Source organism: Erythrolamprus reginae, chromosome 3, assembly GCF_031021105.1.
Source record: "Erythrolamprus reginae isolate rEryReg1 chromosome 3, rEryReg1.hap1, whole genome shotgun sequence".
In the NCBI taxonomy this organism is placed as follows: domain Eukaryota; kingdom Metazoa; phylum Chordata; class Lepidosauria; order Squamata; family Dipsadidae; genus Erythrolamprus; species Erythrolamprus reginae.
Genome location: NC_091952.1, coordinates 170,677,243 through 170,697,896, shown reverse-complemented (window position 1 = coordinate 170,697,896; position 20,654 = coordinate 170,677,243). Strand labels below are relative to the sequence as shown.

The 20,654-nt window shown below is 48.3% G+C and overlaps 1 pseudogene; it reads left to right on the top strand.

Annotated features, from left to right (window-relative positions):
- Window positions 1-20,654, top strand: part of LOC139165446 (PH domain leucine-rich repeat-containing protein phosphatase 1-like) — a 54,573-nt pseudogene that overhangs the window by 6,900 nt on the left and 27,019 nt on the right.

Below are 20,654 nucleotides of genomic sequence, written 5' to 3'. Positions count from 1 at the left end.
ATCTTGCTTAAAATTTCTGCCTCTCAAGAGCTTCAGCATACATTTATTTTTACACTTTGCTTGCCTTTTTGTAGCTGCAAGCCTGGATTTTTTAAGCTGTGGCAAGAAATAATTCAATTGATTAAGTGAGATTCCTGAGGGCATGTGGGGAGAAGAAACCAGAATAATCTAGGCCAAGGTTCGACAAACCCAGGCGCCTGGTCGCCAGTGGCGCCTAGAAAATGTTGTCTGGCGCCTAGAAAATGTTGCCTGCTGTACTGTATGTGTATACAGCAGTGTTTTTCAACCGGTGTGCCGCGAGGTGGCTCCTGCAAGTGGGAGCTCCAGGGCTGAGGCTTCAGCCCTGGAGCTCCCACTTGCAGAAGCCGCCCCCCGGCTATTGCCCGCCGCCGCTACCCGCACACCCCAAAATACCCCCCTGCGTGCCCTTTTCCATGGGCGCGCAGTTCCCATTCCCCTGCCTGCCTGGGGGGGGGGGCGGGGGCGGGGAGGCGCCGGCAGTAGAAGGCGCTGCCCCCGCCCACCCGATCCGCTCCCTCTCCTCCTCTTCCGCTGAAAGAAACGCGCGGAAGCTACCTGCTTGAGCCTGGCGTTGCTCCACCCCGCTTCTTCCTGCTTGTCATCCTCCGTTGCCAGGAAAGCCGGGTTTGTTTTCCGTGAAAGCAGCGCGCCTTTTAACACGCTGCTTTCCTGCACCAGCGACGTTTGGCTGCCGGGGGGGCGGGGAGGAGAAAATCCTCCCCCCCCCCAGGAGCAGGAAAAGCCTAAGCGGCGGGGTGCACCGTTTGCCTTCCGGCTCAGTCGCAGAGGCTTTTGCTGCTTGTGGAGGGGGGGGGGGTTTGGCGGTGCCGATGCCAAATGCTTTCCCTCCGTGGTGGGGGGTGCAGGGCAGGCGCAGTCAGCCCCAGGAGACAAAGATGGAATGAGAGAAAGGAAAGAGAGAGAAAGGGAGGGAGAGAAAGAAAAAGTGAGAGATAGAAAGGATAGAGAGAAAGGGAATGAGAGAAAGGAAAGAGAGAGAAAGAGAGGGGGAGAAGGAAAGAGTGAGAGATAGAAAGGATAGAGAGAAAGAGGGAATGGAAAGAGAGAGAAAGGGAGGGAGAGAAGGAAAGAGTGAGAGATAGAAAGGATAGAGAGAAAGAGGGAATGAGAGAAAGGAAAGAGAGAGAGAGAGAGAAAATAAGAGAGAGAGCAACAGAGAGAGAAAGAACAAGAGAGAGAAAGCATGAGAGAGAGAAAGAACAAGAGAGAGAGAGAGAAAATAAGAGAACAAGAGAGAGAAAAAGATAGCAAGAGAGAGAGAAAGCAAGACAGATAGGGAGAGGAAAGGAGAGTGAGAGAAATGAGAACAAAAAGGGGAGAAAAAAGGAGAAATGATAAAATGATTGAGGCAGAGAATGAGAGGAGAGAGAAACAAAAGAGAGAGAGAGAGAGGTGATTCTTGAAGCATATGGTAAAAAGCATCCAAATAATAAGAAACCCCCCCCCAGCCCACACCTGTTTTTGAAAAGGATAAAAGAGAAAAAAAACCCAGCCCTCAACTGGTTTTGGAAATGGTTGGAGTGTGTATACATACACACACATAAGGGGGGGAGAGAGACAGGGATGGAAAAAGAGGAGAAGTGAGAGGGAGAAGGAATGAGGGAAAAAGGGAGGAAGAGAGAGAAATGAGAAACATGAGAGAGAAAAGGGGGAAAGACAGGAGAAGTACCCATAAATGAGACAGTGGTATAAATTTCAGGAGGGATGATTGATGATTGACTGTATTTATAAGGGGATGTTACATGGGATTGTATATATGAGGGGGTTATTTATTTATTTATGTATGTATGTATGTATGTATGTATGTATGTATGTATGTATGTATTTATTTATTTATTTATTATTTATTTATTTATTTATTTATTTATTTATTTATTTATTTATTTATTTATTTATTTATTTATTTATTAGATTTGTGTCATTTTGGTTGGTGGTGTGCCCCAGGATTTTGTAAATATAAAAAGTGTGCCGCGGCTCAAAAAAGGTTGAAAATCACTGGTATACAGTACAGTGATCCCTCGGTTAGCGCGGGGGTTACGTTCCAAGACCTCCCGCGCTAGCCGATTTCCGCGTTATACTGGATGCGGAAGTAAAAACACCATCTGCGCATGTGCGCCATTTTTTTCATGGCCGCACATGCGCAGATGGTGGAGTTTGCGTGTGGGCGGCGGGGAAGACCAAGGGAAGGTTCCTTCAGCCGCCCAACAGCTGATCTGCTCCGCAGCGCGGAGCCGAAGATGGGGTTTCCCCGTTGCCGCGCTGCGGAGCGGATCAGGTGTTGGGCGGCTGAAGGAACCTTCCCTTGGTCTTCCCGCCAGATCACTTGCCGCTTGCCGCTTGCCAGTCCACGCCCCCCTGGATGAGCGGCCCCGCATGGCCCCAGCGCCGGACTGCGTTGCCGAACGCCGAAACCGGAAGGGGCGAGGTGGGGGGGGGGAGAACGGGAGGCTCAGCATTCCGTCAGTCGCAGCGCTGGCTGTCAACTTTTCTTTTTAGCACTGGGGAGGCAAGTCAGCTCCTGCCCAGTTTTAAAAAGAAAAGTTGACAGCCAGCGCTGCGGCTGACGGAATGCTGAGCTTCCCGTTCTCTCTCCGCCCCCTCGCCCCTTCGCCCCCCTTTGTTCCTAGGAGAAGTGCTGGTGAGGAGCAGAAGGTCTGTCTTGCCTCAATCCCCAGCACTTCTCCTAGGAACACAGGGAGGCGAAGGGGCGAGGGGGGGGGGAGAGAAAACGGGAGGCTCAGCATTCCGTCAGTCGCAGCGCTGGCTGTCAACTTTTCTTTTTAGCACTGGGGAGGCAAGTCAGCTCCTGCCCAGTTTTAAAAAGAAAAGTTGACAGCCAGCGATTGTTCCGCTGCCGCCAGCATGGCCTGGCTGGCAGCGGAAGATGTAACGGAGCCCACGGGGGATTTGCCTTCCTCCCACCCGCAGCCGAGACTGATCGTGGGCTCCTTCGCAACCTCGGAGAGCTTCCAGGGCATGAAAGCTCACGAAAACCAGGAAGCTCTCCGAGGTTGCGAAGGAGCCCACGATCAGTCGGCTGCGGGCGGGAGGAAAGCGAATGCCACGGGGCTGGGCTCGGCTCCCCCCTCGGCTCCCCCCCTTACCAGCCCCGCCGCGGAAGGCTCCATTCTGTTCCCTGCCGGCCCGATTGAGCGGCCGGCGGTCTCCATTTAGGGAACAGAATGGAGCCTTCCGCGGCGGGGCTGGTAAGGGGGGGAGCCGAGGGGGGAGCCGAGCCCAGCCCCGTGGCATTCGCTTTCCTCCCGCCCGCAGTTGACGTCCACCCCCTCCTTGGTGTCCCCGGCACCCAGCGTCCCCACGCCGCCTCCACCTCCCGGTAATGCGCCCGACCTCTGCCTCTCTCTTTCTCTCTCATATACCACGCCGGCAACAGGGAGAGAAAGAGAGAGAGAACTAGCGTGGACTTATTTTTTATTTTTTAATATTTTATTTTTTTAATTAATATTTTTTGAAAAACCGCGTTGCAGCGTTTCGCGCTAATCGAGACCGTGCTAATCGAGGGATCACTGTATATTTTTCCCGCCTTGTGTTTACGCCCAGAAATGGTACATCTTGGCTTCCGTAGCTCCGCCCATCAACCTCGGAGCGAGCTGCTTTCCCAGCGTCCCCTGCGCTTGCGTGCGTCTCTCCCTCCCCCCCTTGCCTCCATTCCGCCTCCTACTCGAACCCCTTCACTCCCCCCCACCGCACACAGACGCTCCGATCTTGGCCGCTCACCCGCCTTCGGAGAGAAGCGGAAGCCCCTCCCCTCCCGGCGTGAGGTTTTGTTCATTCCTCCTCCGGCCGCGTGCGCGGTGACTTCCGACCAGTAACCCCTCCTCCCCCCTCACCCGCGTCCCCGGCCCGGTCTCCCTTTCCTTCTTCTCTGTTTCGGTTTCTGACTAACGGTCTCCCCTCGGATCCCGACGGGAGTACAGCAGAGCCGGCTCGGCGGAGCCAGGCCTGCGCCGGGGGGGGAGGGGGTGAAAGCGATGTCAGGTGGAGACTCGGCAAAAAACCAAGTTTGCTTAAAAAAAATTCTGGCTCCTAAATTTTTTGGCTGGCTCCTAGATTCTGAACAACTTTGTCGACCCCTGATCTAGGCCTTTGCAAAAGGAGGAAATTGTGTGCTGAGGCCTTACAAGATCAATTCTGTTTCAACCTGACCTGTTTCCTTTAGTGGAGTTATCTGTGGAATGCTTGTTCCCACAACAGAATGATGAGAAAGCAAGTTATTTTGTTTGAGATGATTTTGTTTGTTCTCTGAGCAGCCGTGATTCTAAGAGGAAGTAGACGATTCAGACCTGAGGAAAGTATGTGACAGGTGCTTGGAAGAAATAATTGACATTGGTTTGGGGTACATATTTCAAAATCCCAAATAGATTTTATGTTGAAAAACAAATGATTTTGCTTCATAATTTAGTAACATCAAATAGAAGCCGAAAAAACAAAAGGAATAATTTTTGTATTAATTGTTTTAAATAGTTTTAAAATTAAATCCTTGAAACACATGTCAGCTTATAATCGTACTATGATAGGATCAGTTTTGCTTTTGTAATTTAGGCAGTTTCTTTTGGCCATTCCACCTTAAATTAGCATATTACTGTTGGATTAGTGTACTAAAATAAATAGGCATTGCTAATAATCCTACTCTTACTATGTTGTATTTCATTCAATTTTATAAAATCTGATAGAATATGAAAATTCTGTTTGCAAAATTCTAAAACAGTTTTGACTGAGTTGAGGTAAGAGAGAAATAACTTCCTTGTTTATTGGGCACATCTTGACCGTGTGCCCAGAATTAACTGAAATGCCATTTCTGTGATGGAGACATCCAGCTAGTACAGGCAATGTGTTCCTGAAATATTGGACTCTGTACTTTTGTGGATCAGCCATAGGCACAGCATGGCAAGAGTCAAATGGAGGCCAGAACAAATGATGAGTGAAAACTGTTCATCCGGCACAGTCTTGGCAGAGCTTGCTTCATCTCATTAATCAATGCTATCCTAATGTATCTTCCATGGTTCCGGTAGACGGAATGTTGTGTAGCATTCTCACATTTTTCACCTTTGGCCTTCTTAGTAAGGAAATGGTATAAAGCAGTGTTTCTCAAGTAGTGGGGCGGCGCCCCTTGGGGGGGGCGTGGAGCAATGCGGGGGGGCATGTGACCCTGGGGATTGTGCTTTTTTTTTTGCCAAAGTAGGGGTTCTTTTTTCACTGAACAATAGCACACAGCACAGAGTAAGAAATACGACATTCATACAACAAACCCTTAAGAGACACCATGGAAAAATATTTAACAGGGATGAAAAGAAAGGAGGAGAGAGGTGGAGATAATGTGACAAAGTCTCCTGAAAGCTAAGATGATGAAATATGATGAAATATATGTACCGCTTGGTTTCATTGTGACTACGGTTGGAGACGAGGAAAGACCAGTGTGTTTACTGTGTCTAAAAATGTTGGCAGCGAACGGCATGAAGCCAAATAAATTAAGGTGACACTTAAACACATTAGGCCCCAATCACACTGATAAGCTGCTTGAGTTTTTTCAGCAAAAATGTGCTGAATATTGCAAACAAGCATCCCGGCGGAGAGTTGGGGGGGGGGGCCGCAAAATGTTTACTTCTTCTTGGGGGGGGTATAACAGAAAATAATTGAGAAGCACTGGTCTAAAGAAATGGTGGATACTACAACTTATGTGGGAAAATCTTGCTCCTCTAATATACAAGTGAGAGTTGTCCCATCCTAATCAAATGATTTTGGTGCGTTAGGGTGTATATTGTGTTAAATGGGTTGGAGATGAAGCAGACTGTTCATTAAAGAGCCTCCTTTTGAGCATTGAATCAGTACGCTGACACTCAGAAAGTTCTTTCTTCCGAAGCTTTTCTACTAATAGTTTAATCTTGAGGGTCTTTTTTTTTTGCTGTTGAAAATTTAGATATTCATCCCAATATAATTATAATATCTTATTAAATCTTTTCCATTTTTAGAACCTCTGTCAAGTGATTGGAGAGCTTCATTCTTCGCGCATTTTTCTCGCATTCCTTCTTTGGGGCCCAGCAGGAGAGCGCCAGAAACCGCGGCATCAGGCAGGAGCCGAGGGACAGCTGCTTGTGGGAGCCCCAGATCGGAGGCACCGGCAGCACCCCGCCCAGCTGTAGCTTCTCTGGCGTCGGCGGCAAGTGTCCTTTGGGGCCCGGCGGGAGGGCACTGGTGGTGGGAGTGGGGGGGGCTGAAGCGGCCGCAGGCAGTCGTGGGGAGATAGCGGCGGCGAGAGGGAGCTCCAGGCGGCGGTGAGAGGGAGCTCTCTCTCTCTCTCTCAGCTGACTGCGGGAGCCCTGACGGTAGCGGTTGGACGTGCTGCTGGACGCCGTACATGCTGGCGCTGCGGGCCTGGCATATACGACGTCCAGCAGCACGTCCAGCTGCCGCCGTCAGGGCTCCCGCTTGCAGTCAGCTGAGAGAGAGAGAAAGAAAGAAAGAAAGAAAGAGAGACATATAAGAGAGGTAGAGAGAGAGAGAGAAAGAGAGACATAGCAAGAGAGGCAGAGAAAGAGAGATAGAGCGAGAAAGAGAGACAGCAAGAGAGGCAGAGAAAGAGAGACAGAGCGAAAAAGAGAGACAGCAAGAGAGGCAGAGAAAGAGAGACAGAGCGAGAAAGAGAGACAGCAAGAGAGGCAGAGAAAGAGAGACAGAGCGAAAAAGAGAGACAGCAAGAGAGGCAGAGAAAGAGAGACAGAGCGAAAAAGAGAGACAGCAAGAGAGGCAGAGAAAGAGAGGCAGAGAGAGAAAAAGAAAGAGACATAGCAAGATAAAAAGAGAGACTTAGCAAGAGAGGCAGAGAGAGAGAGAAAGAGAAAGAAAGAGAGACATAGCAAGAGAGACAGAGAGAGAAAGAGAGAGAAAGAAAGAAAGAGAGATAGCAAGAGAGGCAAAGAGAAAGAAAGAGACATAGCAAGAGACAATGAAAGAGAGCGAGAGAGCAAGAAAGAGAGAAAAAAGCAAGAAAGAGATAGCAAGAGACACACAGAGAGAGAGAGAGAGAGCAAGGGAGAGAGAAAGACATAGAGGAAGGGGAGGAGGTAGAGAGAAAGAGAACAAAAAAGAGAGGAAGAAAGAAAGAGGGATGGAGAGAGAGAGAAAGAAGGGAAGGAAGGAAAAGAGAGAAAGAGGGAGAAATAGAGCAAAAGGGAGGAAGAGAGAGGGTTTTTTGTCCAAACTTTTCTTTAGCCCCCCCCCCCCTTTCAATGTTCCCCAGGATTTTGAAAATATGAATAATGTGTCGCAGCTCAAAAAAGGTTGGGAAACACTGCTCTAAAGTATCCTTTATTTGGTCAGATGATAACGCAATTAGTTCTGTTTTTAGATGGCATACTCATTTGGTATTTATATGTGAAGGAGTTTGTTTTGCATAACTTTTTTTTTTTTTTGTACACTGTTGCTCTTGAGGACAGTGATATTTTCCACTTGGAGAATAAGTTGGGAATGTAGATAGGATGCCATTCCCCAATCAAAAAATCCTGACCTGGGCTTTTAATCAGTGGCTATTCATGGAGAGATAGGCATAATCTCATGCACCCATAGTGTATGTCTAGTGGGGCCAACTAATCCATACATTTCGTGTTGCAAGACCCAAATCATTTCAGATTGATGCTTAGACATATACTGTATAACCTCATTTAAATCACACTCTTGACTTATTCAGTCTGTCTAGGCCAATGATGGCGATCTGTTTTTTCCTTGGGTGCCGAAGAGCGTAGGTGCGTGGCATCACACATGCGTGAGTGCCCACACAGCTTCCTCTCCCCATCCCCCTGGAGGCCGGAAATGGCCTGATTCCCAACTTCTGGTGGGCCCAATAGATTGTTTCGCCCTGCCTAGGCTCCAAAGGCTTCCCTGGTGCCGGGGGAAGGTTAAAAACACCATCCCCCATCCCCCCGGAGGCTCTCTGGAAGCGAAAAATGTCCTCCCAGAGCCTCTGTGCGACCCAAAAATCAGCTGGCTGGCATGCACATGCACGTTGGGGTTTGTTCTGTCTGGGTTTTCCCAGACCTCAACACCAACTGAAAAAACAGCCAGACACTCTGGTAAAAGCCAAAAGTATTTTATAGCTGGAAAAAATAAGCACAAAGGAAAACCTGTCTTCACAACAGACAGGCTATAATACGTTACAGCAGGGTCCTGATGTCCAGTCAATACCACAAGCTTCTTGCTGGCACACCCCCCCAAGGTTTCAATAGTCCAAGGCACAAACCAGGATTGTAAGCCACCAAAGTTCACAGACAGGTCTCACGAATCTCCAAGATAAAACTCCACAAGCCAGGAAGGGTGGGTCTGCCTTTTATCCTTTCCCAAGAGCATCACACCCAAACCCAGCTGTGACCTCTAATGCTGGAAATACTTAGCCAATTGAGTCCGTCTCTGATTAGCTCTCCTTTGTCGCATATCTATGATGTCTTGAGCATTTTCCCCTAAGGAATCCAGGCTGCTTGCTGGGGAGAGCTCCCCCTGGTGGGACTCTGGCTGTCCTTCTTCTTCAGCCTGGGATTCCTCTTCCTCGTCAGTCTGCACCTCCTGTTCCTCAGCCTCTCCCTCTGAGCTAGAAACCGACAGAAGGTCAGCCATTCCCGGAGGGGTCCCAGACTGAACCACAACACCATCCCCCCGCGGAAGGCCCCTCCCCACCTGCCAGCGGAGAGGACGCGGTTTCTGAGGGAACTGGGCGTGAAAATCCCGAATAAGGTCGGGAGCGTCCAACAACGCCGCTTCCACCCAGGAGCAATCATCAGGGTCCCCCTCTACCCATTGCACCTTGTACTGGAAACAACCATCCACCCAACGGGAATCCACAATGTCATGTACCATAGCTTCAGGGAGGTGGTCACGAACACACGGGGCAGGAAACACGGGAACATTGGGACGGAGCGGACAATCGGGAGGGACAGGGACTAACAGCGAACGGTGAAACACAGGGTGAACCCGCAAGTTGGCCGGCAGGGTGAGCCGGTAAGCCACCGGATTGATCACCCGCTCAACGGGAAAAGGACCCAGGAACCGGGGATCTAATTTGTGCCGGGGTAATTCAGAGGCTACATATTTCGTGGACAACCACACCTGATCCCCCACCACCAAGGGGGGCACATCCCGTCTGGAGCGATCAGCCACCCTCTTGTAGTCCTCCTTGGCTTTATTCAGGTACCTCTTCACCATCTCGTGGACCGCCTGCAGCTCTGAGAGAAAATCCTCAGCAGCAGGCACCGGGGAATCTAGGAGGGTCAAGGGAAAGAAGCGAGGGTGAAATCCATAATTTGCGAAAAAGGGCGTGAGCCGGGTCGATGAGTGACGGGAATTGTTAAAAGCGAACTCCGCTACAGGGATAAACCGGGACCAATCAGTCTGGCGATCCGCCACTACACACCGCAGGTATTGCTCCAGTATCCCTATAACTTTTTCGGTACCTCCATCGGTCTGGGGGTGCTGCGTCGATGCGAGGCACACGGACACATTCAGGGCCGACATCAATTCCCGCCAAAACCGGGCTGTGAATTGTGTTCCCCTATCAGAGACCACTCGATCCGGAAGCCCATGTAACCGAAACACGTGACTGATAAACATTTGAGCCGTGAGTTGGGCAGTGGGCACCCTAGTGCAAGGTACAAAATGAACCATCTTGGTGAGCATGTCCATCAAATGAGTTACAAAGTCAATGGACACGGCACCCCAGGGTCTCTCAGGCGTGGGCAAAGGTTGCAGTAATCCCGGTGGGGCTCCAGTCACCCCCTTGGCCGTACGACACTGGACACAGGTGGCCACATAGGAACGCACATCATCTTGGAGGCGTGGCCACCAGAATGTCCGAGAGACTAGCTCCAATGTTTTGAACAGGCCAAAATGCCCCGCCACTGGACAGTCATGACACTGGGTCATAATCAACCCTCTCACTGGGCCGGCGGGAACATACAGCTGCCCCCGGTACCGAAGCAGACCGTCTTGAAACGTCCATGGGGAATTGGGGGTTAACTCCCGCACTCTCTGCGCTACAAACCCATCCTCCCGCTGCGCCTCCCGTAAACGGCGACGCAAGTCCACGGGGTCCTGAGTGGCAGCCAAAGCTGCAGGGGGTAAAACTGTCTGCAGAGGAGCCGGCTCCTTCGGGTGCGTGTATTCCGGCTTACGCGACAAGGCATCTGCTCGAGGGTTCTGGGCACTGGGAGTGTACCTGATGCGGAAATTGAACCGCGCGAAAAAGAAAGACCAGCGGATCTGTCTCTGGTTTAATTTCCGAGCCGTCTGCAAATACTCGAGGTTCCGGTGATCCGTCCGTACCTCGATTTGATGACGGGCCCCCTCCAGGTAATGCCGCCAATGCTCAAAGGCGGCCTTCACCGCTAAAAGTTCCTTCTCCCAAATAGTATAATTCCTTTCCGAGGGAGACAACTTCCGGGAGAAGTAGGCACACGGAAACAACATGTCACCGGGACGATGGGCTTGGAGGAGCACTGTGCCAACCGCTACATCTGAAGCGTCTGTTTCTAACACAAACGGCCGAGCGGGATCAGGATGGCGCAGAAGCGGTTCCGCCATGAACGCCGCTTTCAGGGCATCAAAAGCCCGCTGTTCCGCCTCCCCCCAACCAAATGGGACTTGTTTTTGTAACAACCGAGTCAAGGGCGTGGTTAACGTGGCATACCCCGGAACAAAAGCCCGATAGTAGTTCGCAAACCCCAAAAGACGTTGTACGTCTTTCACCCGTCGTGGAGGTTGCCAAGACTGAAGTGCGGCCACTTTGCTCGGGTCCATGGAAATGCCACCTGGAGACAAAATGTGCCCAAGGAATTCGACGGTAGTCTGGAAGAATTGGCACTTCTCCAGCTTGGCATACAACTGCTGCTCCCGCAACCGGAGCAGGACCCGGCGCAGATGGTTCAAATGCAAGGCATGGTTCGGGGAATACACTAAAATGTCATCAAGGTAAATCACCACAAAATGGTCCAACATGTCCCGGAACACGTCGTTCATCAGATGTTGAAACACGGCCGGGGCGTTGGTGAGGCCAAATGGCATCACTGTATATTCAAAGTGGCCGTAACGCGTGCCAAACGCTGTCTTCCACTCATCCCCGGCCCGCATCCGGACCAAATTGTACGCACTGCGCAAATCGATTTTGGTGAATACCGTTGCCGTCCGCAACCGGTCCATGAGTTCAGGGATCAAGGGCAAGGGGTACCTATTCCGCACCGTGATGGCGTTAAGGCGGCGATAGTCACAGCAGAGGCGAAGATCGCCTGTTTTCTTTTTCACGAACAAAACAGGGGCAGACAAAGGGGACTTGGATGGCCGAATAAATCCCTTGGCCAAATTCTTTTCCACAAACTCCTTGAGAGCCACAAGCTCCGGCTCGGACATGGAGTACAAACGACCAGCCGGGAGCTTGGCGTCAGGGAGCAGGTCAATGGCACAGTCATACGTCCGATGCGGTGGTAGCCGATCCGCCTCCTTTTCGTTGAACACATCGGCGAACTCCTCGAGGCAACGGGGTAATTGAATCGCGGGAACTACTGGGCCGTGGGCTGCGCACACATGTCGGTGATGGTCCACGCACTGCAAACTGGAGAATGTGACCAGGTTCTGAGACCACGCCACCTGCGGGTCATGTGCACGCAGCCATGACAACCCCAACACGAGGGGAAAATGAAGCCCCTTGGTAACATAAAACTGTAGGGCCTCCTCATGAGTTCCGATGCACATCCGCACCGGCAGGGTCTGGAAACGGATGGGACCAGCCAGCAAAACCCGCCCATCGATAGTCTCCACAGTTAATGGCGGGGTAACAGGACAAAGGGGCAAGGAATGACGTTGGGCAAAGGCTTCGTCTAAGAAGTTCGTCGTCGCCCCCGAATCCACGAGGGCCAACGCAGGATAAGTCCGAGTCCGTTGCGCGATATGCAGAGTCACCGCAAGCGTCAGGTGTCGAAACGGTCCGAATTCGGGAGTCGTGGAGTCAGAAGAAAGTGGGATCCCCGCCCGACCTAGTGTTGCCACCAAGCCGGGCCCCCCTCGTTTCCCGATCGTTCCGGCGACGGAGGACATCCAGACGAAGGCCCCGCCATCGGAGAGTTCAGGGCAGGGACGGGGACACCAGGGGTTGTCTCCTGTAACTGCACAGGGGACGCCATGGGAAGCACGGGAGAACTGTAGGGTACGGGAACGACGGCAGCCACTGTGCTCCGCCTCTTCTGGGGACAAACGACAGCAAAATGTCCCGGGGCCCCACAATAGAAGCACAACCCAGCTGCCCGCCGACGCCCTCGTTCCTCCGGGGTCTGTCGGGGTCGGGCGTAACTCACGTCCATCGGCTCCCCGGCAGCAACACGATCCATCAAGCGTGGAGGCAGCGCTGGTGAAAAAAGTCGGGGCGCAGGGACCGGAGCCGGGGTGCTTACGGTTGACAACCCCCGCCGCGAAACAGGTGTCGGCGGGACGCCTGACGCACGGGGGTTGGACCGTCCCGCTCGACGGACTTCCCTGGCCAACAGCCTGGCCTCTATTGCCAAGCAATGCCGCTCCAAACCGTCCAACGTGCCGGGCATCACCTCATGCACCAATGCGTCCAACATCGTGTCTGATAGTCCATCCTGAAAGGCCTCGATCAGGGCAGCCTCATTCCACTGGACTTGCCCGGCCAGAGACCTAAAGTCAGCCATATAGTCCACCAGGGGGCGCGAACCCTGGCGTAATTGCTTCAGCGCCCGCGTGGCCGTTTGTTCCTGCACCGGGTCCGCAAATTGGTGACGCAGCAAGTCACAGAAAGCATTGTAGTCCTGGAGTAGCGGATCATCCCGGGTCAGGTAAGGTGCCACCCACGACGCTGCAGGGCCAGCCAATAAACTACACAGAAATGCCACCTTGTGGTCATCCCCTGGGAAGTGCATCATCTGGGCGTTGATAAAAAGCTGCACCTGGCTCTGGAACGCAGAAAACAGCCGCCGGTCCCCCCAGAACTTTTCCGGCATCGCCACAAAACATTTCCTTCTGGGCAAAGGTGCTGGAGGTGGTACCACAGGTGCCGCCTGGGGTGGGGCCGCCTGGGACAAAACCTCCACTTGACGTTGTAATAACAAGACTGTCTGGGTCAATTGAGCAATGTCCCCTCGCAACTCTGCAAAGACAGCCTGCATGTCAGCTGCAGAAACATCCATGGTGACAGGCAAAAACAGGAAGCCGAAAAACAAAAGATGTCCAACAAGGAACCAGCAGCAAAGAGCAAGGAAAAAAGCAACCAAACCACCCCTCCAAAATGAGCACCAGGTGTCTGGTGGTTGGTGGAGTTTTATACTGTTCTGTCTGGGTTTTCCCAGACCTCAACACCAACTGAAAAAACAGCCAGACACTCTGGTAAAAGCCAAAAGTATTTTATAGCTGGAAAAAATAAGCACAAAGGAAAACCTGTCTTCACAACAGACAGGCTATAATACGTTACAGCAGGGTCCTGATGTCCAGTCAATACCACAAGCTTCTTGCTGGCACACACCCCCAAGGTTTCAATAGTCCAAGGCACAAACCAGGATTGTAAGCCACCAAAGTTCACAGACAGGTCTCACGAATCTCCAAGATAAAACTCCACAAGCCAGGAAGGGTGGGTCCGCCTTTTATCCTTTCCCAAGAGCACCACACCCAAACCCAGCTGTGACCTCTAATGCTGGAAATACTTAGCCAATTGAGTCCGTCTCTGATTAGCTCTCCTTTGTCGCATATCTATGATGTCTTGAGCATTTTCCCCTAAGGAATCCAGGCTGCTTGCTGGGGAGAGCTCCCCCTGGTGGGACTCTGGCTGTCCTTCTTCTTCAGCCTGGGATTCCTCTTCCTCGTCAGTCTGCACCTCCTGTTCCTCAGCCTCTCCCTCTGAGCTGGAAACCGACAGAAGGTCAGCCATTCCCGGAGGGGTCCCAGACTGAACCACAACAGGGTTGAGCTAGGGCAATGGCTTGCATGCCAGCAGATATGGCTCCGGGTGCCACTGATATGGCTCCATTCGCCATCACTGATCTAGGCCGTGAGATTCTGACATCCACTGTGGAACATAAAAAGTGTTCTGAGGGCATGAATAATGTTGGCTTTTAAATATATCGAGATTTATGAGCATCTAGAAGCAGAAATCTATCAACCATGTGGAGTTCAATGTTTTTGTCCTCTCATTGAAACCACAAAGTGACCAGACTTCCCTGGTATTGTAAATTTTGCTTACCGTACAATAACTAAGAGTTACAAGCACGGGAAGAGAAGTTATGTTATAAGTCATTGCTGATTTAATTAATGCTGCTTAGTGAGCCCTTGGGATGATTACACAACCACATTACCCACTGCATTTGCTATAGAAAGGATTTGCTTGCTTGAGACACAAACACAGGTTGACCAATAATTTGATCCCTTAGCTGGAGAATACTATCCGGATTGCATTCAGCAATCTGGTCATTCTGTTATTCCCTGTACAGAAATCAGCATTTAATTTCATCATGGATATTTGAGAGTATCAAGATCTAGCATGTCAAAAGAATGGATACTTTTCTCCGAAAATTGTATTACAAATTACAGTGAACAGAAATGCTTCTTTGCAAAACTTACTCCAGTTGTTGCTACCAAACCTGATAAGATATAGTACTTAAGGATTTAGAAGCAAATGTTTCCCAGTATTCTTTGATGAGCAAGTCCTAAAACCTTACTCGGGGTTTCCTAGCAAAGAGAACACTAAACCAGATAGGTATGGAAAGCATAATTTGTTTGTACTCTTCATTCATCCTTAAAAACATGAATACTGTATAATGTCTTTTGGTTTAAAAAAACCACACACCTCAATATATTGTTATTTGAGTGCACATCAGAATAAGGGATTTGATTGATTAGCAAAGAGACAAGTTGCAATCCGATATGCAACATTCTTGGAAATCAAAATAGAGATTGAGAGATACATTTTTCAAGTATCTTTGAATAAACCAGCTAATTCTTATGTTGACCTCTACATCAGGAGTATAGATTATATATTGCTGTACTTGAAGTTCAGCTTTGTACATCTGCATTCATCCAAAGATAGTGTATGCCAGTGGCCCCTAATCTATCTTCTAGCTTCAGGGGGGAAAAATTGTATTCCAGGGACCGAGGAGGGATGGTTTCATGTGCAGCCTAGATCCCATGCATACGCAGATGAAACTTTGCTCATTTGCCCGCCTCTTGCATAAACCAGTTCCCAGCAGGCCACAGACCAGTAACCCCCCCCCCCCCACACACACCGGATTCCCCCAGTCCCGTCCACCCATCCCGTCCCCCCGTCCCCTGATGTATGCAATGAACAGGAAAAACGAAAGTGTCATTTTTAACTTTTTTTTGTTAAAAAGGTCTGGTAGTAAAATGGATTGTTGAGAATTTATCTAATTGATTTTACAGTTAACAGTTGTTTGTCATTGTTAATTAACAATGAAATCCTATGTATCAATTATGGGCCATTATACTACTACTTGGAGTTTAATCTCAGATATAATAATAATAATAATCATCATCATCATCATCATCATCATTTATTAGATTTGTATGCCGCCCCTCTCTGAGGACTCGGAGCGGCTCACAACAACAATACACAATGTACAAATCTAATGTTAAAAACAATTAAAAACCCTTCTTATAAAAAAAACAATCACACAACCTAACGATCCATACATAAAAAACCATACACAAAAAACCATACACCCCTTATCAGTTTCCCAATGTCTGGCGACATAGGTGGGTTTTTAGGAGCTTTCGAAAGGCAAGGAGAGTGGGGGCAGTCCTAATCTTGGGGGGGGGTTTGATTCCAGAGGGCCGGGGTCGCCACAGAGAAGGCTCTTCCCCTGGGTCCTGCCAGACGGCATTGTTTAGTCAACGGGACCCAGAGAAGACCAACTCTGTGGGACCTAATCAGTCGTTGGGATTTGTGCAGCAGAAGGCGGTCCCGAAGATATTCTGATCCGATGCCATGTAGGGCTTTATAGATCATAACCAACATTTTGAATTGTGACTGGAAACTGATCGGCAGCCAGTGCAAGCCGTGAAGTGTTGACGAGACATGGGCATATCTGGGAAAGTCCATGATTGCTCTCACAGCTGCATAATGCATGCTTGTGGTTACTGATGTTGAGAATTTTGACATTTCAGGACAAAACATATAATGCTATGTTTTGTTAGCTTTTATATCCGTGGTTTAAAGTGAAACTTTTTTCAGTTAATATGTGCGTTTTTTCCCAATTCTGCTAGCATCAGAATCTGTAGGGAGTAATATTCTAAAATGTTAAATGTTGAATTTGGTCTAGGGACAAATTTTACTTATCTATAAACCCAGAAGCTCAGTCTGTGAATCATATATTCTGCTAAATCAGACTTCCACAACATGTTACCTTTTTGATGTGTTAAGGTTCATGTCTTCCAATCTCATAGTACTAATATGGGATAATGGGAGCTGGATTGGGAAAAGCATCTGGAAGATCCAGTTGGTTCATACTGCAGTGGCCATCCTGGTTTTGTGCAGACATAGGTATGCACCTGTAATACCTCTCCCATAGGAGGTACATTAGTTGCCAATTTGATTCTGGGTGCAATTCAAAGTGCTGGTTGTCACATCCACCCCACATACTAGAGAGAAGAGGCAAGGAATTGCATCCCCTAAGGAGGTACATCTGGTGGGTCCCAGAAAAAGAGCCTTCTCTGTGGTGGCTCCCTCCTTTTCAAACATTATCCTTCAGAAATTAGATCAGCCCCCACTCCCACTTTGACTCTCTTTCACAAGGCTCTGAGGACTTGGTTTTGCCTGCATCTCCATGGGACTTCTCCAGGAATCTCCTGGGAGGAAACAAGGCTGGAAAAGGTGGGGAGAAGCCTCTGTGGGGCCTCTCTAGGAATCTCCTGGGAGGATAAAGGGCGGTAAAAGGCGGGGAGAAGTCTCCCTGGGGCCTCTCTAGGAATCTCCTGAGAGGGAACGGGGCCGGAAAAGGTGGGGAGAAACCTCCGTGGGGCCTCTCTAGGAATCTCCTGGGAGGAAACAGGGCAGGAAAAGGCGGGGAGATGTCTCCGTGGAGCCTCTCTAGGATTCTCCTGGGAGGAAACAGAGTCGGAAAAGGCGAGGATAAGCCTCCTTGGGGCTTCTCTAGGAATCTCCTGAGAGGGAACGGGGCCGGAAAAGGTGGGGAGAAACCTCCGTGGGGCCTCTCTAGGAATCTCCTGGGAGGAAACAGGGCAGGAAAAGGCGGGGAGATGTCTCCGTGGAGCCTCTCTAGGAATCTCCTGGGAGGAAACAGGGTCGGAAAAGGCGAGGATAAGCCTCCTTGGGGCTTCTCTAGAAATCTCCTGGGAGGAAACAGGGCCTCCACCCTCCCTGTGGTTTCACCAATCACACACATTATTTGCTTTTACATTGATTCCTATGGGAAAAATTGCTTCTTCTTACAAACTTTTATACTTAAGAACCTGGTCACGGAACGAATTAGGTTGATAAGTAGAGGTACCACTGTACTTACCCACCGGAAATGAGATATTAAGGAATAACGCTTATTCTACATTCTTGGATTTATGTAATAGTTTTCTCAATAGTGAAGTTCACGAGCGGCGAAATCCACCCTTGGTCTATAATGGTACAGTCCCAGACCTTGGTTTATTACTGTGCATGTTACTTGTGGCAATTGGAACTCTGATTTCTTACTGTAGCAGTCTATGTAACAATTAGGCCTCTGTGTTCCAAAGACCTATGGCCTGTTTATTTTAACTCTCCCTTTGTTCTTCAGTGTGTGGACCTGAGCTGTAATGAACTGACCAAAGTCAAATTGCCTGAAACTTTGCCTGCGACGCTGCAGGAACTGGACCTGACTGGAAACTCCAATCTAGTTCTGGATCACAAAACCTTGGAGGTGCTGAAGTAAGGAGCCGTCCATGTTATTATTACACAGTAGGCAAAAGGGTACATGATGCACTTGGGGAAAAGCATTTATTATGTAAACAACCATCCTTTTTTTAAAATAACTATGTTCAGGAGGATTGTTTTTCTTTTGAAATTCAGTAAATAACTGGTTTGGTAAATAAGAGCCCAGAGCCCAGTCCTTATATTTTAATCGTTCCTATTTGTTCTTGTCCAAGATCTCCTTGAACCCTTGAACAATAGTTTCTTTTTTCTCCTGACCTTTATACTTTCATTTTGAAGAGGGATAGCACTTCCCACCACTCATCTTCCACCCAGAGAATCAAGAAGCAGGAGCGAAATCAATTTTTTTGTTTTATTATAGAATAGAATAGAATGGAATTATTTTATTGGCCAAGTGTTATTGGACACACAAGGAATTTGTCTTTGGTGCATATACTCTGTACATAAAAAAGATTTATTTGTCAAGAATCATGAGGTACAACACTTAAAGATTGTGATAGGGTATAAATAAGCAATCAGGAAACAATCAATATTAATAAACATCTTAAAGATACAAGCAACAAGTTACAATCATACAGTCATAAGTGGGAGGGAATGGGTGATAGGAATGATGAGAAAAAACTATTAGTAATAGTAGTGCAGACTTAGTAAATAGTTTGACAGTGTTGAGGGAATTATTTGTTTAGCAGACTGATGGCGTTTGGGGGGAAAACTGTTCTTCTGTCTAGTTGTCTTGGTGTGCAGTGCTCTGTAGCGACGTTTTGGAGATAGGAGTTGAACAGATTTTTTGGTTTTACTTTTTCCATCTCCAATCATTTTTGGTTCTGTTCATGTCTGTCTTTTCGCCAGTTTAAGTTGAGAGAGTGACCAGCTCTCAAAGTCATCCAGTGAGTTTCCTGGTTGGAGATTTGATCTCTGATCATGTCCCCTTACTCCTGTTATGCTATGCTGAATGTTCAAGTCCTCATCCTGCATCCTGAAGAACTAAAGGAAACAAAATGTCTTTGTCCCTTCCAAAGTGATTATAAGATCACAAGTTTCCTAACAGACAGGAAGCAGCAGGTGAAGCTAGGAATAATCACATCAGATATATGTACAATTAGCATAGGTGCCCCCCAAGGCTGTTTACTCTCACCACTTCTCTTCTCTCTATACACTAATGACTGCATCTCATACGATCCATCTGTTAAACTACTGAAGTTTGCAGATGATACAACAGTGATCGGACTCATTCGAGACAACGATGAATCCGCATACAGACGGGAAGTTGAACAACTATCCTTGTGGTGTGACCAGAACAATCTAGAACTGAACACACTCAAAACTGTAGAAATGGTGGTAGACTTTAAGAGAAACCCTTCCACCTCTCACAATACTAGACAACACAGTATCAACAGTAGAGACTCTACTAAACAAATAATTCCCTCAACACTGTCAGACTTTCTACTAAATCTGCACTTCTCTTCTACTAGTTTTTCTCATCATTCCTATCACCCATTTCCTCCCATGTTGACTGTATGACTGTAACTTGTTGCGTATATCCTAAGATTTTTATTAATATTGCTTCTTCATTACTTATTTTACCCCTATGACAATCATTAAGTGTTGTACCACATGATTCTTGACAAATGTATATTTTATTTTATGTACGTTGAGCGCATATGCACCAAGACAAATTCCTTGTGTGTCCAATCACACTTGGCGAATAAAAATTCTATTCTATTCTATTCTATTTACATATTTATGAGCCTGACTTATATCTCCGATGATTCCAATAGCTTTACTGCTGCATACATTTGTCAGCTTAATCTACCAGCCCTATCAAGAAAATGTCAAGTTTCTTATGTGAGTTGAAGGTTCTTACGTACACAGCACGTTGGTTGTTGTTGTTTTTTTTGCACATCATACTAAAATAGGATAAGCCTCTTTATCAAATATTGAAAGATTCTGCTATTTTGTCTCTCATAACTTGCAAATATAATGTAATCTGAGTTTGCTGACTCATGACTTGGAGGTTTGTCACGGTCAAAGTTCTCCCCTGGTGAACTTTATTTCCTGTACAAGGAAATAATTGTGTGGGTTTTGACTGCATTCTTGAATGGCACAATGGTTTCCTTGTTTGCACTCTCATATTGCTCTGAGGAATTCTGCTTGTTGTCTTGACTGCTCCAAAAATCAGTCTTCAGTGGCCAAATTAGGATGAGTTGTGAGCAAATGTGTATCGGCCGTTTTTCAAAGAGTTTTGCCAGAGATCACTTTCTTCGGTTCTCTGTTAATCTCTACATTACTTTTAGTAATTTGAATAAACATATCCTGCATGAATTCCAATGTGCCTAGAACAGAATATTCCTGTTTAGTTTAGGAAGTATCTTCAGCCACTTCTGGAAACTCCACTGCTTTTGACAAACTTGTCAAAGCCCAACCCTTGGCATATTGTACTGCTTGCCAACAATTAATTATCTCCTGCTCCCAGTTCAGGGCCAAGATAACACACTGTTTCTCCCCCCCCCCCCCCCTAGGATTGTGTCATTCAGGGCATTCATAAAGAATCTTATCTTGACATGTGGTGGCTTTTCCTAACTTCTGCATGGCCAAGTTAAACAGACTCTAGCTCCCTGGTTGCCAACGTAGGACCCACGCCCCACAGGGGGGCAATTTCATTTTTAATGGGGGCAAT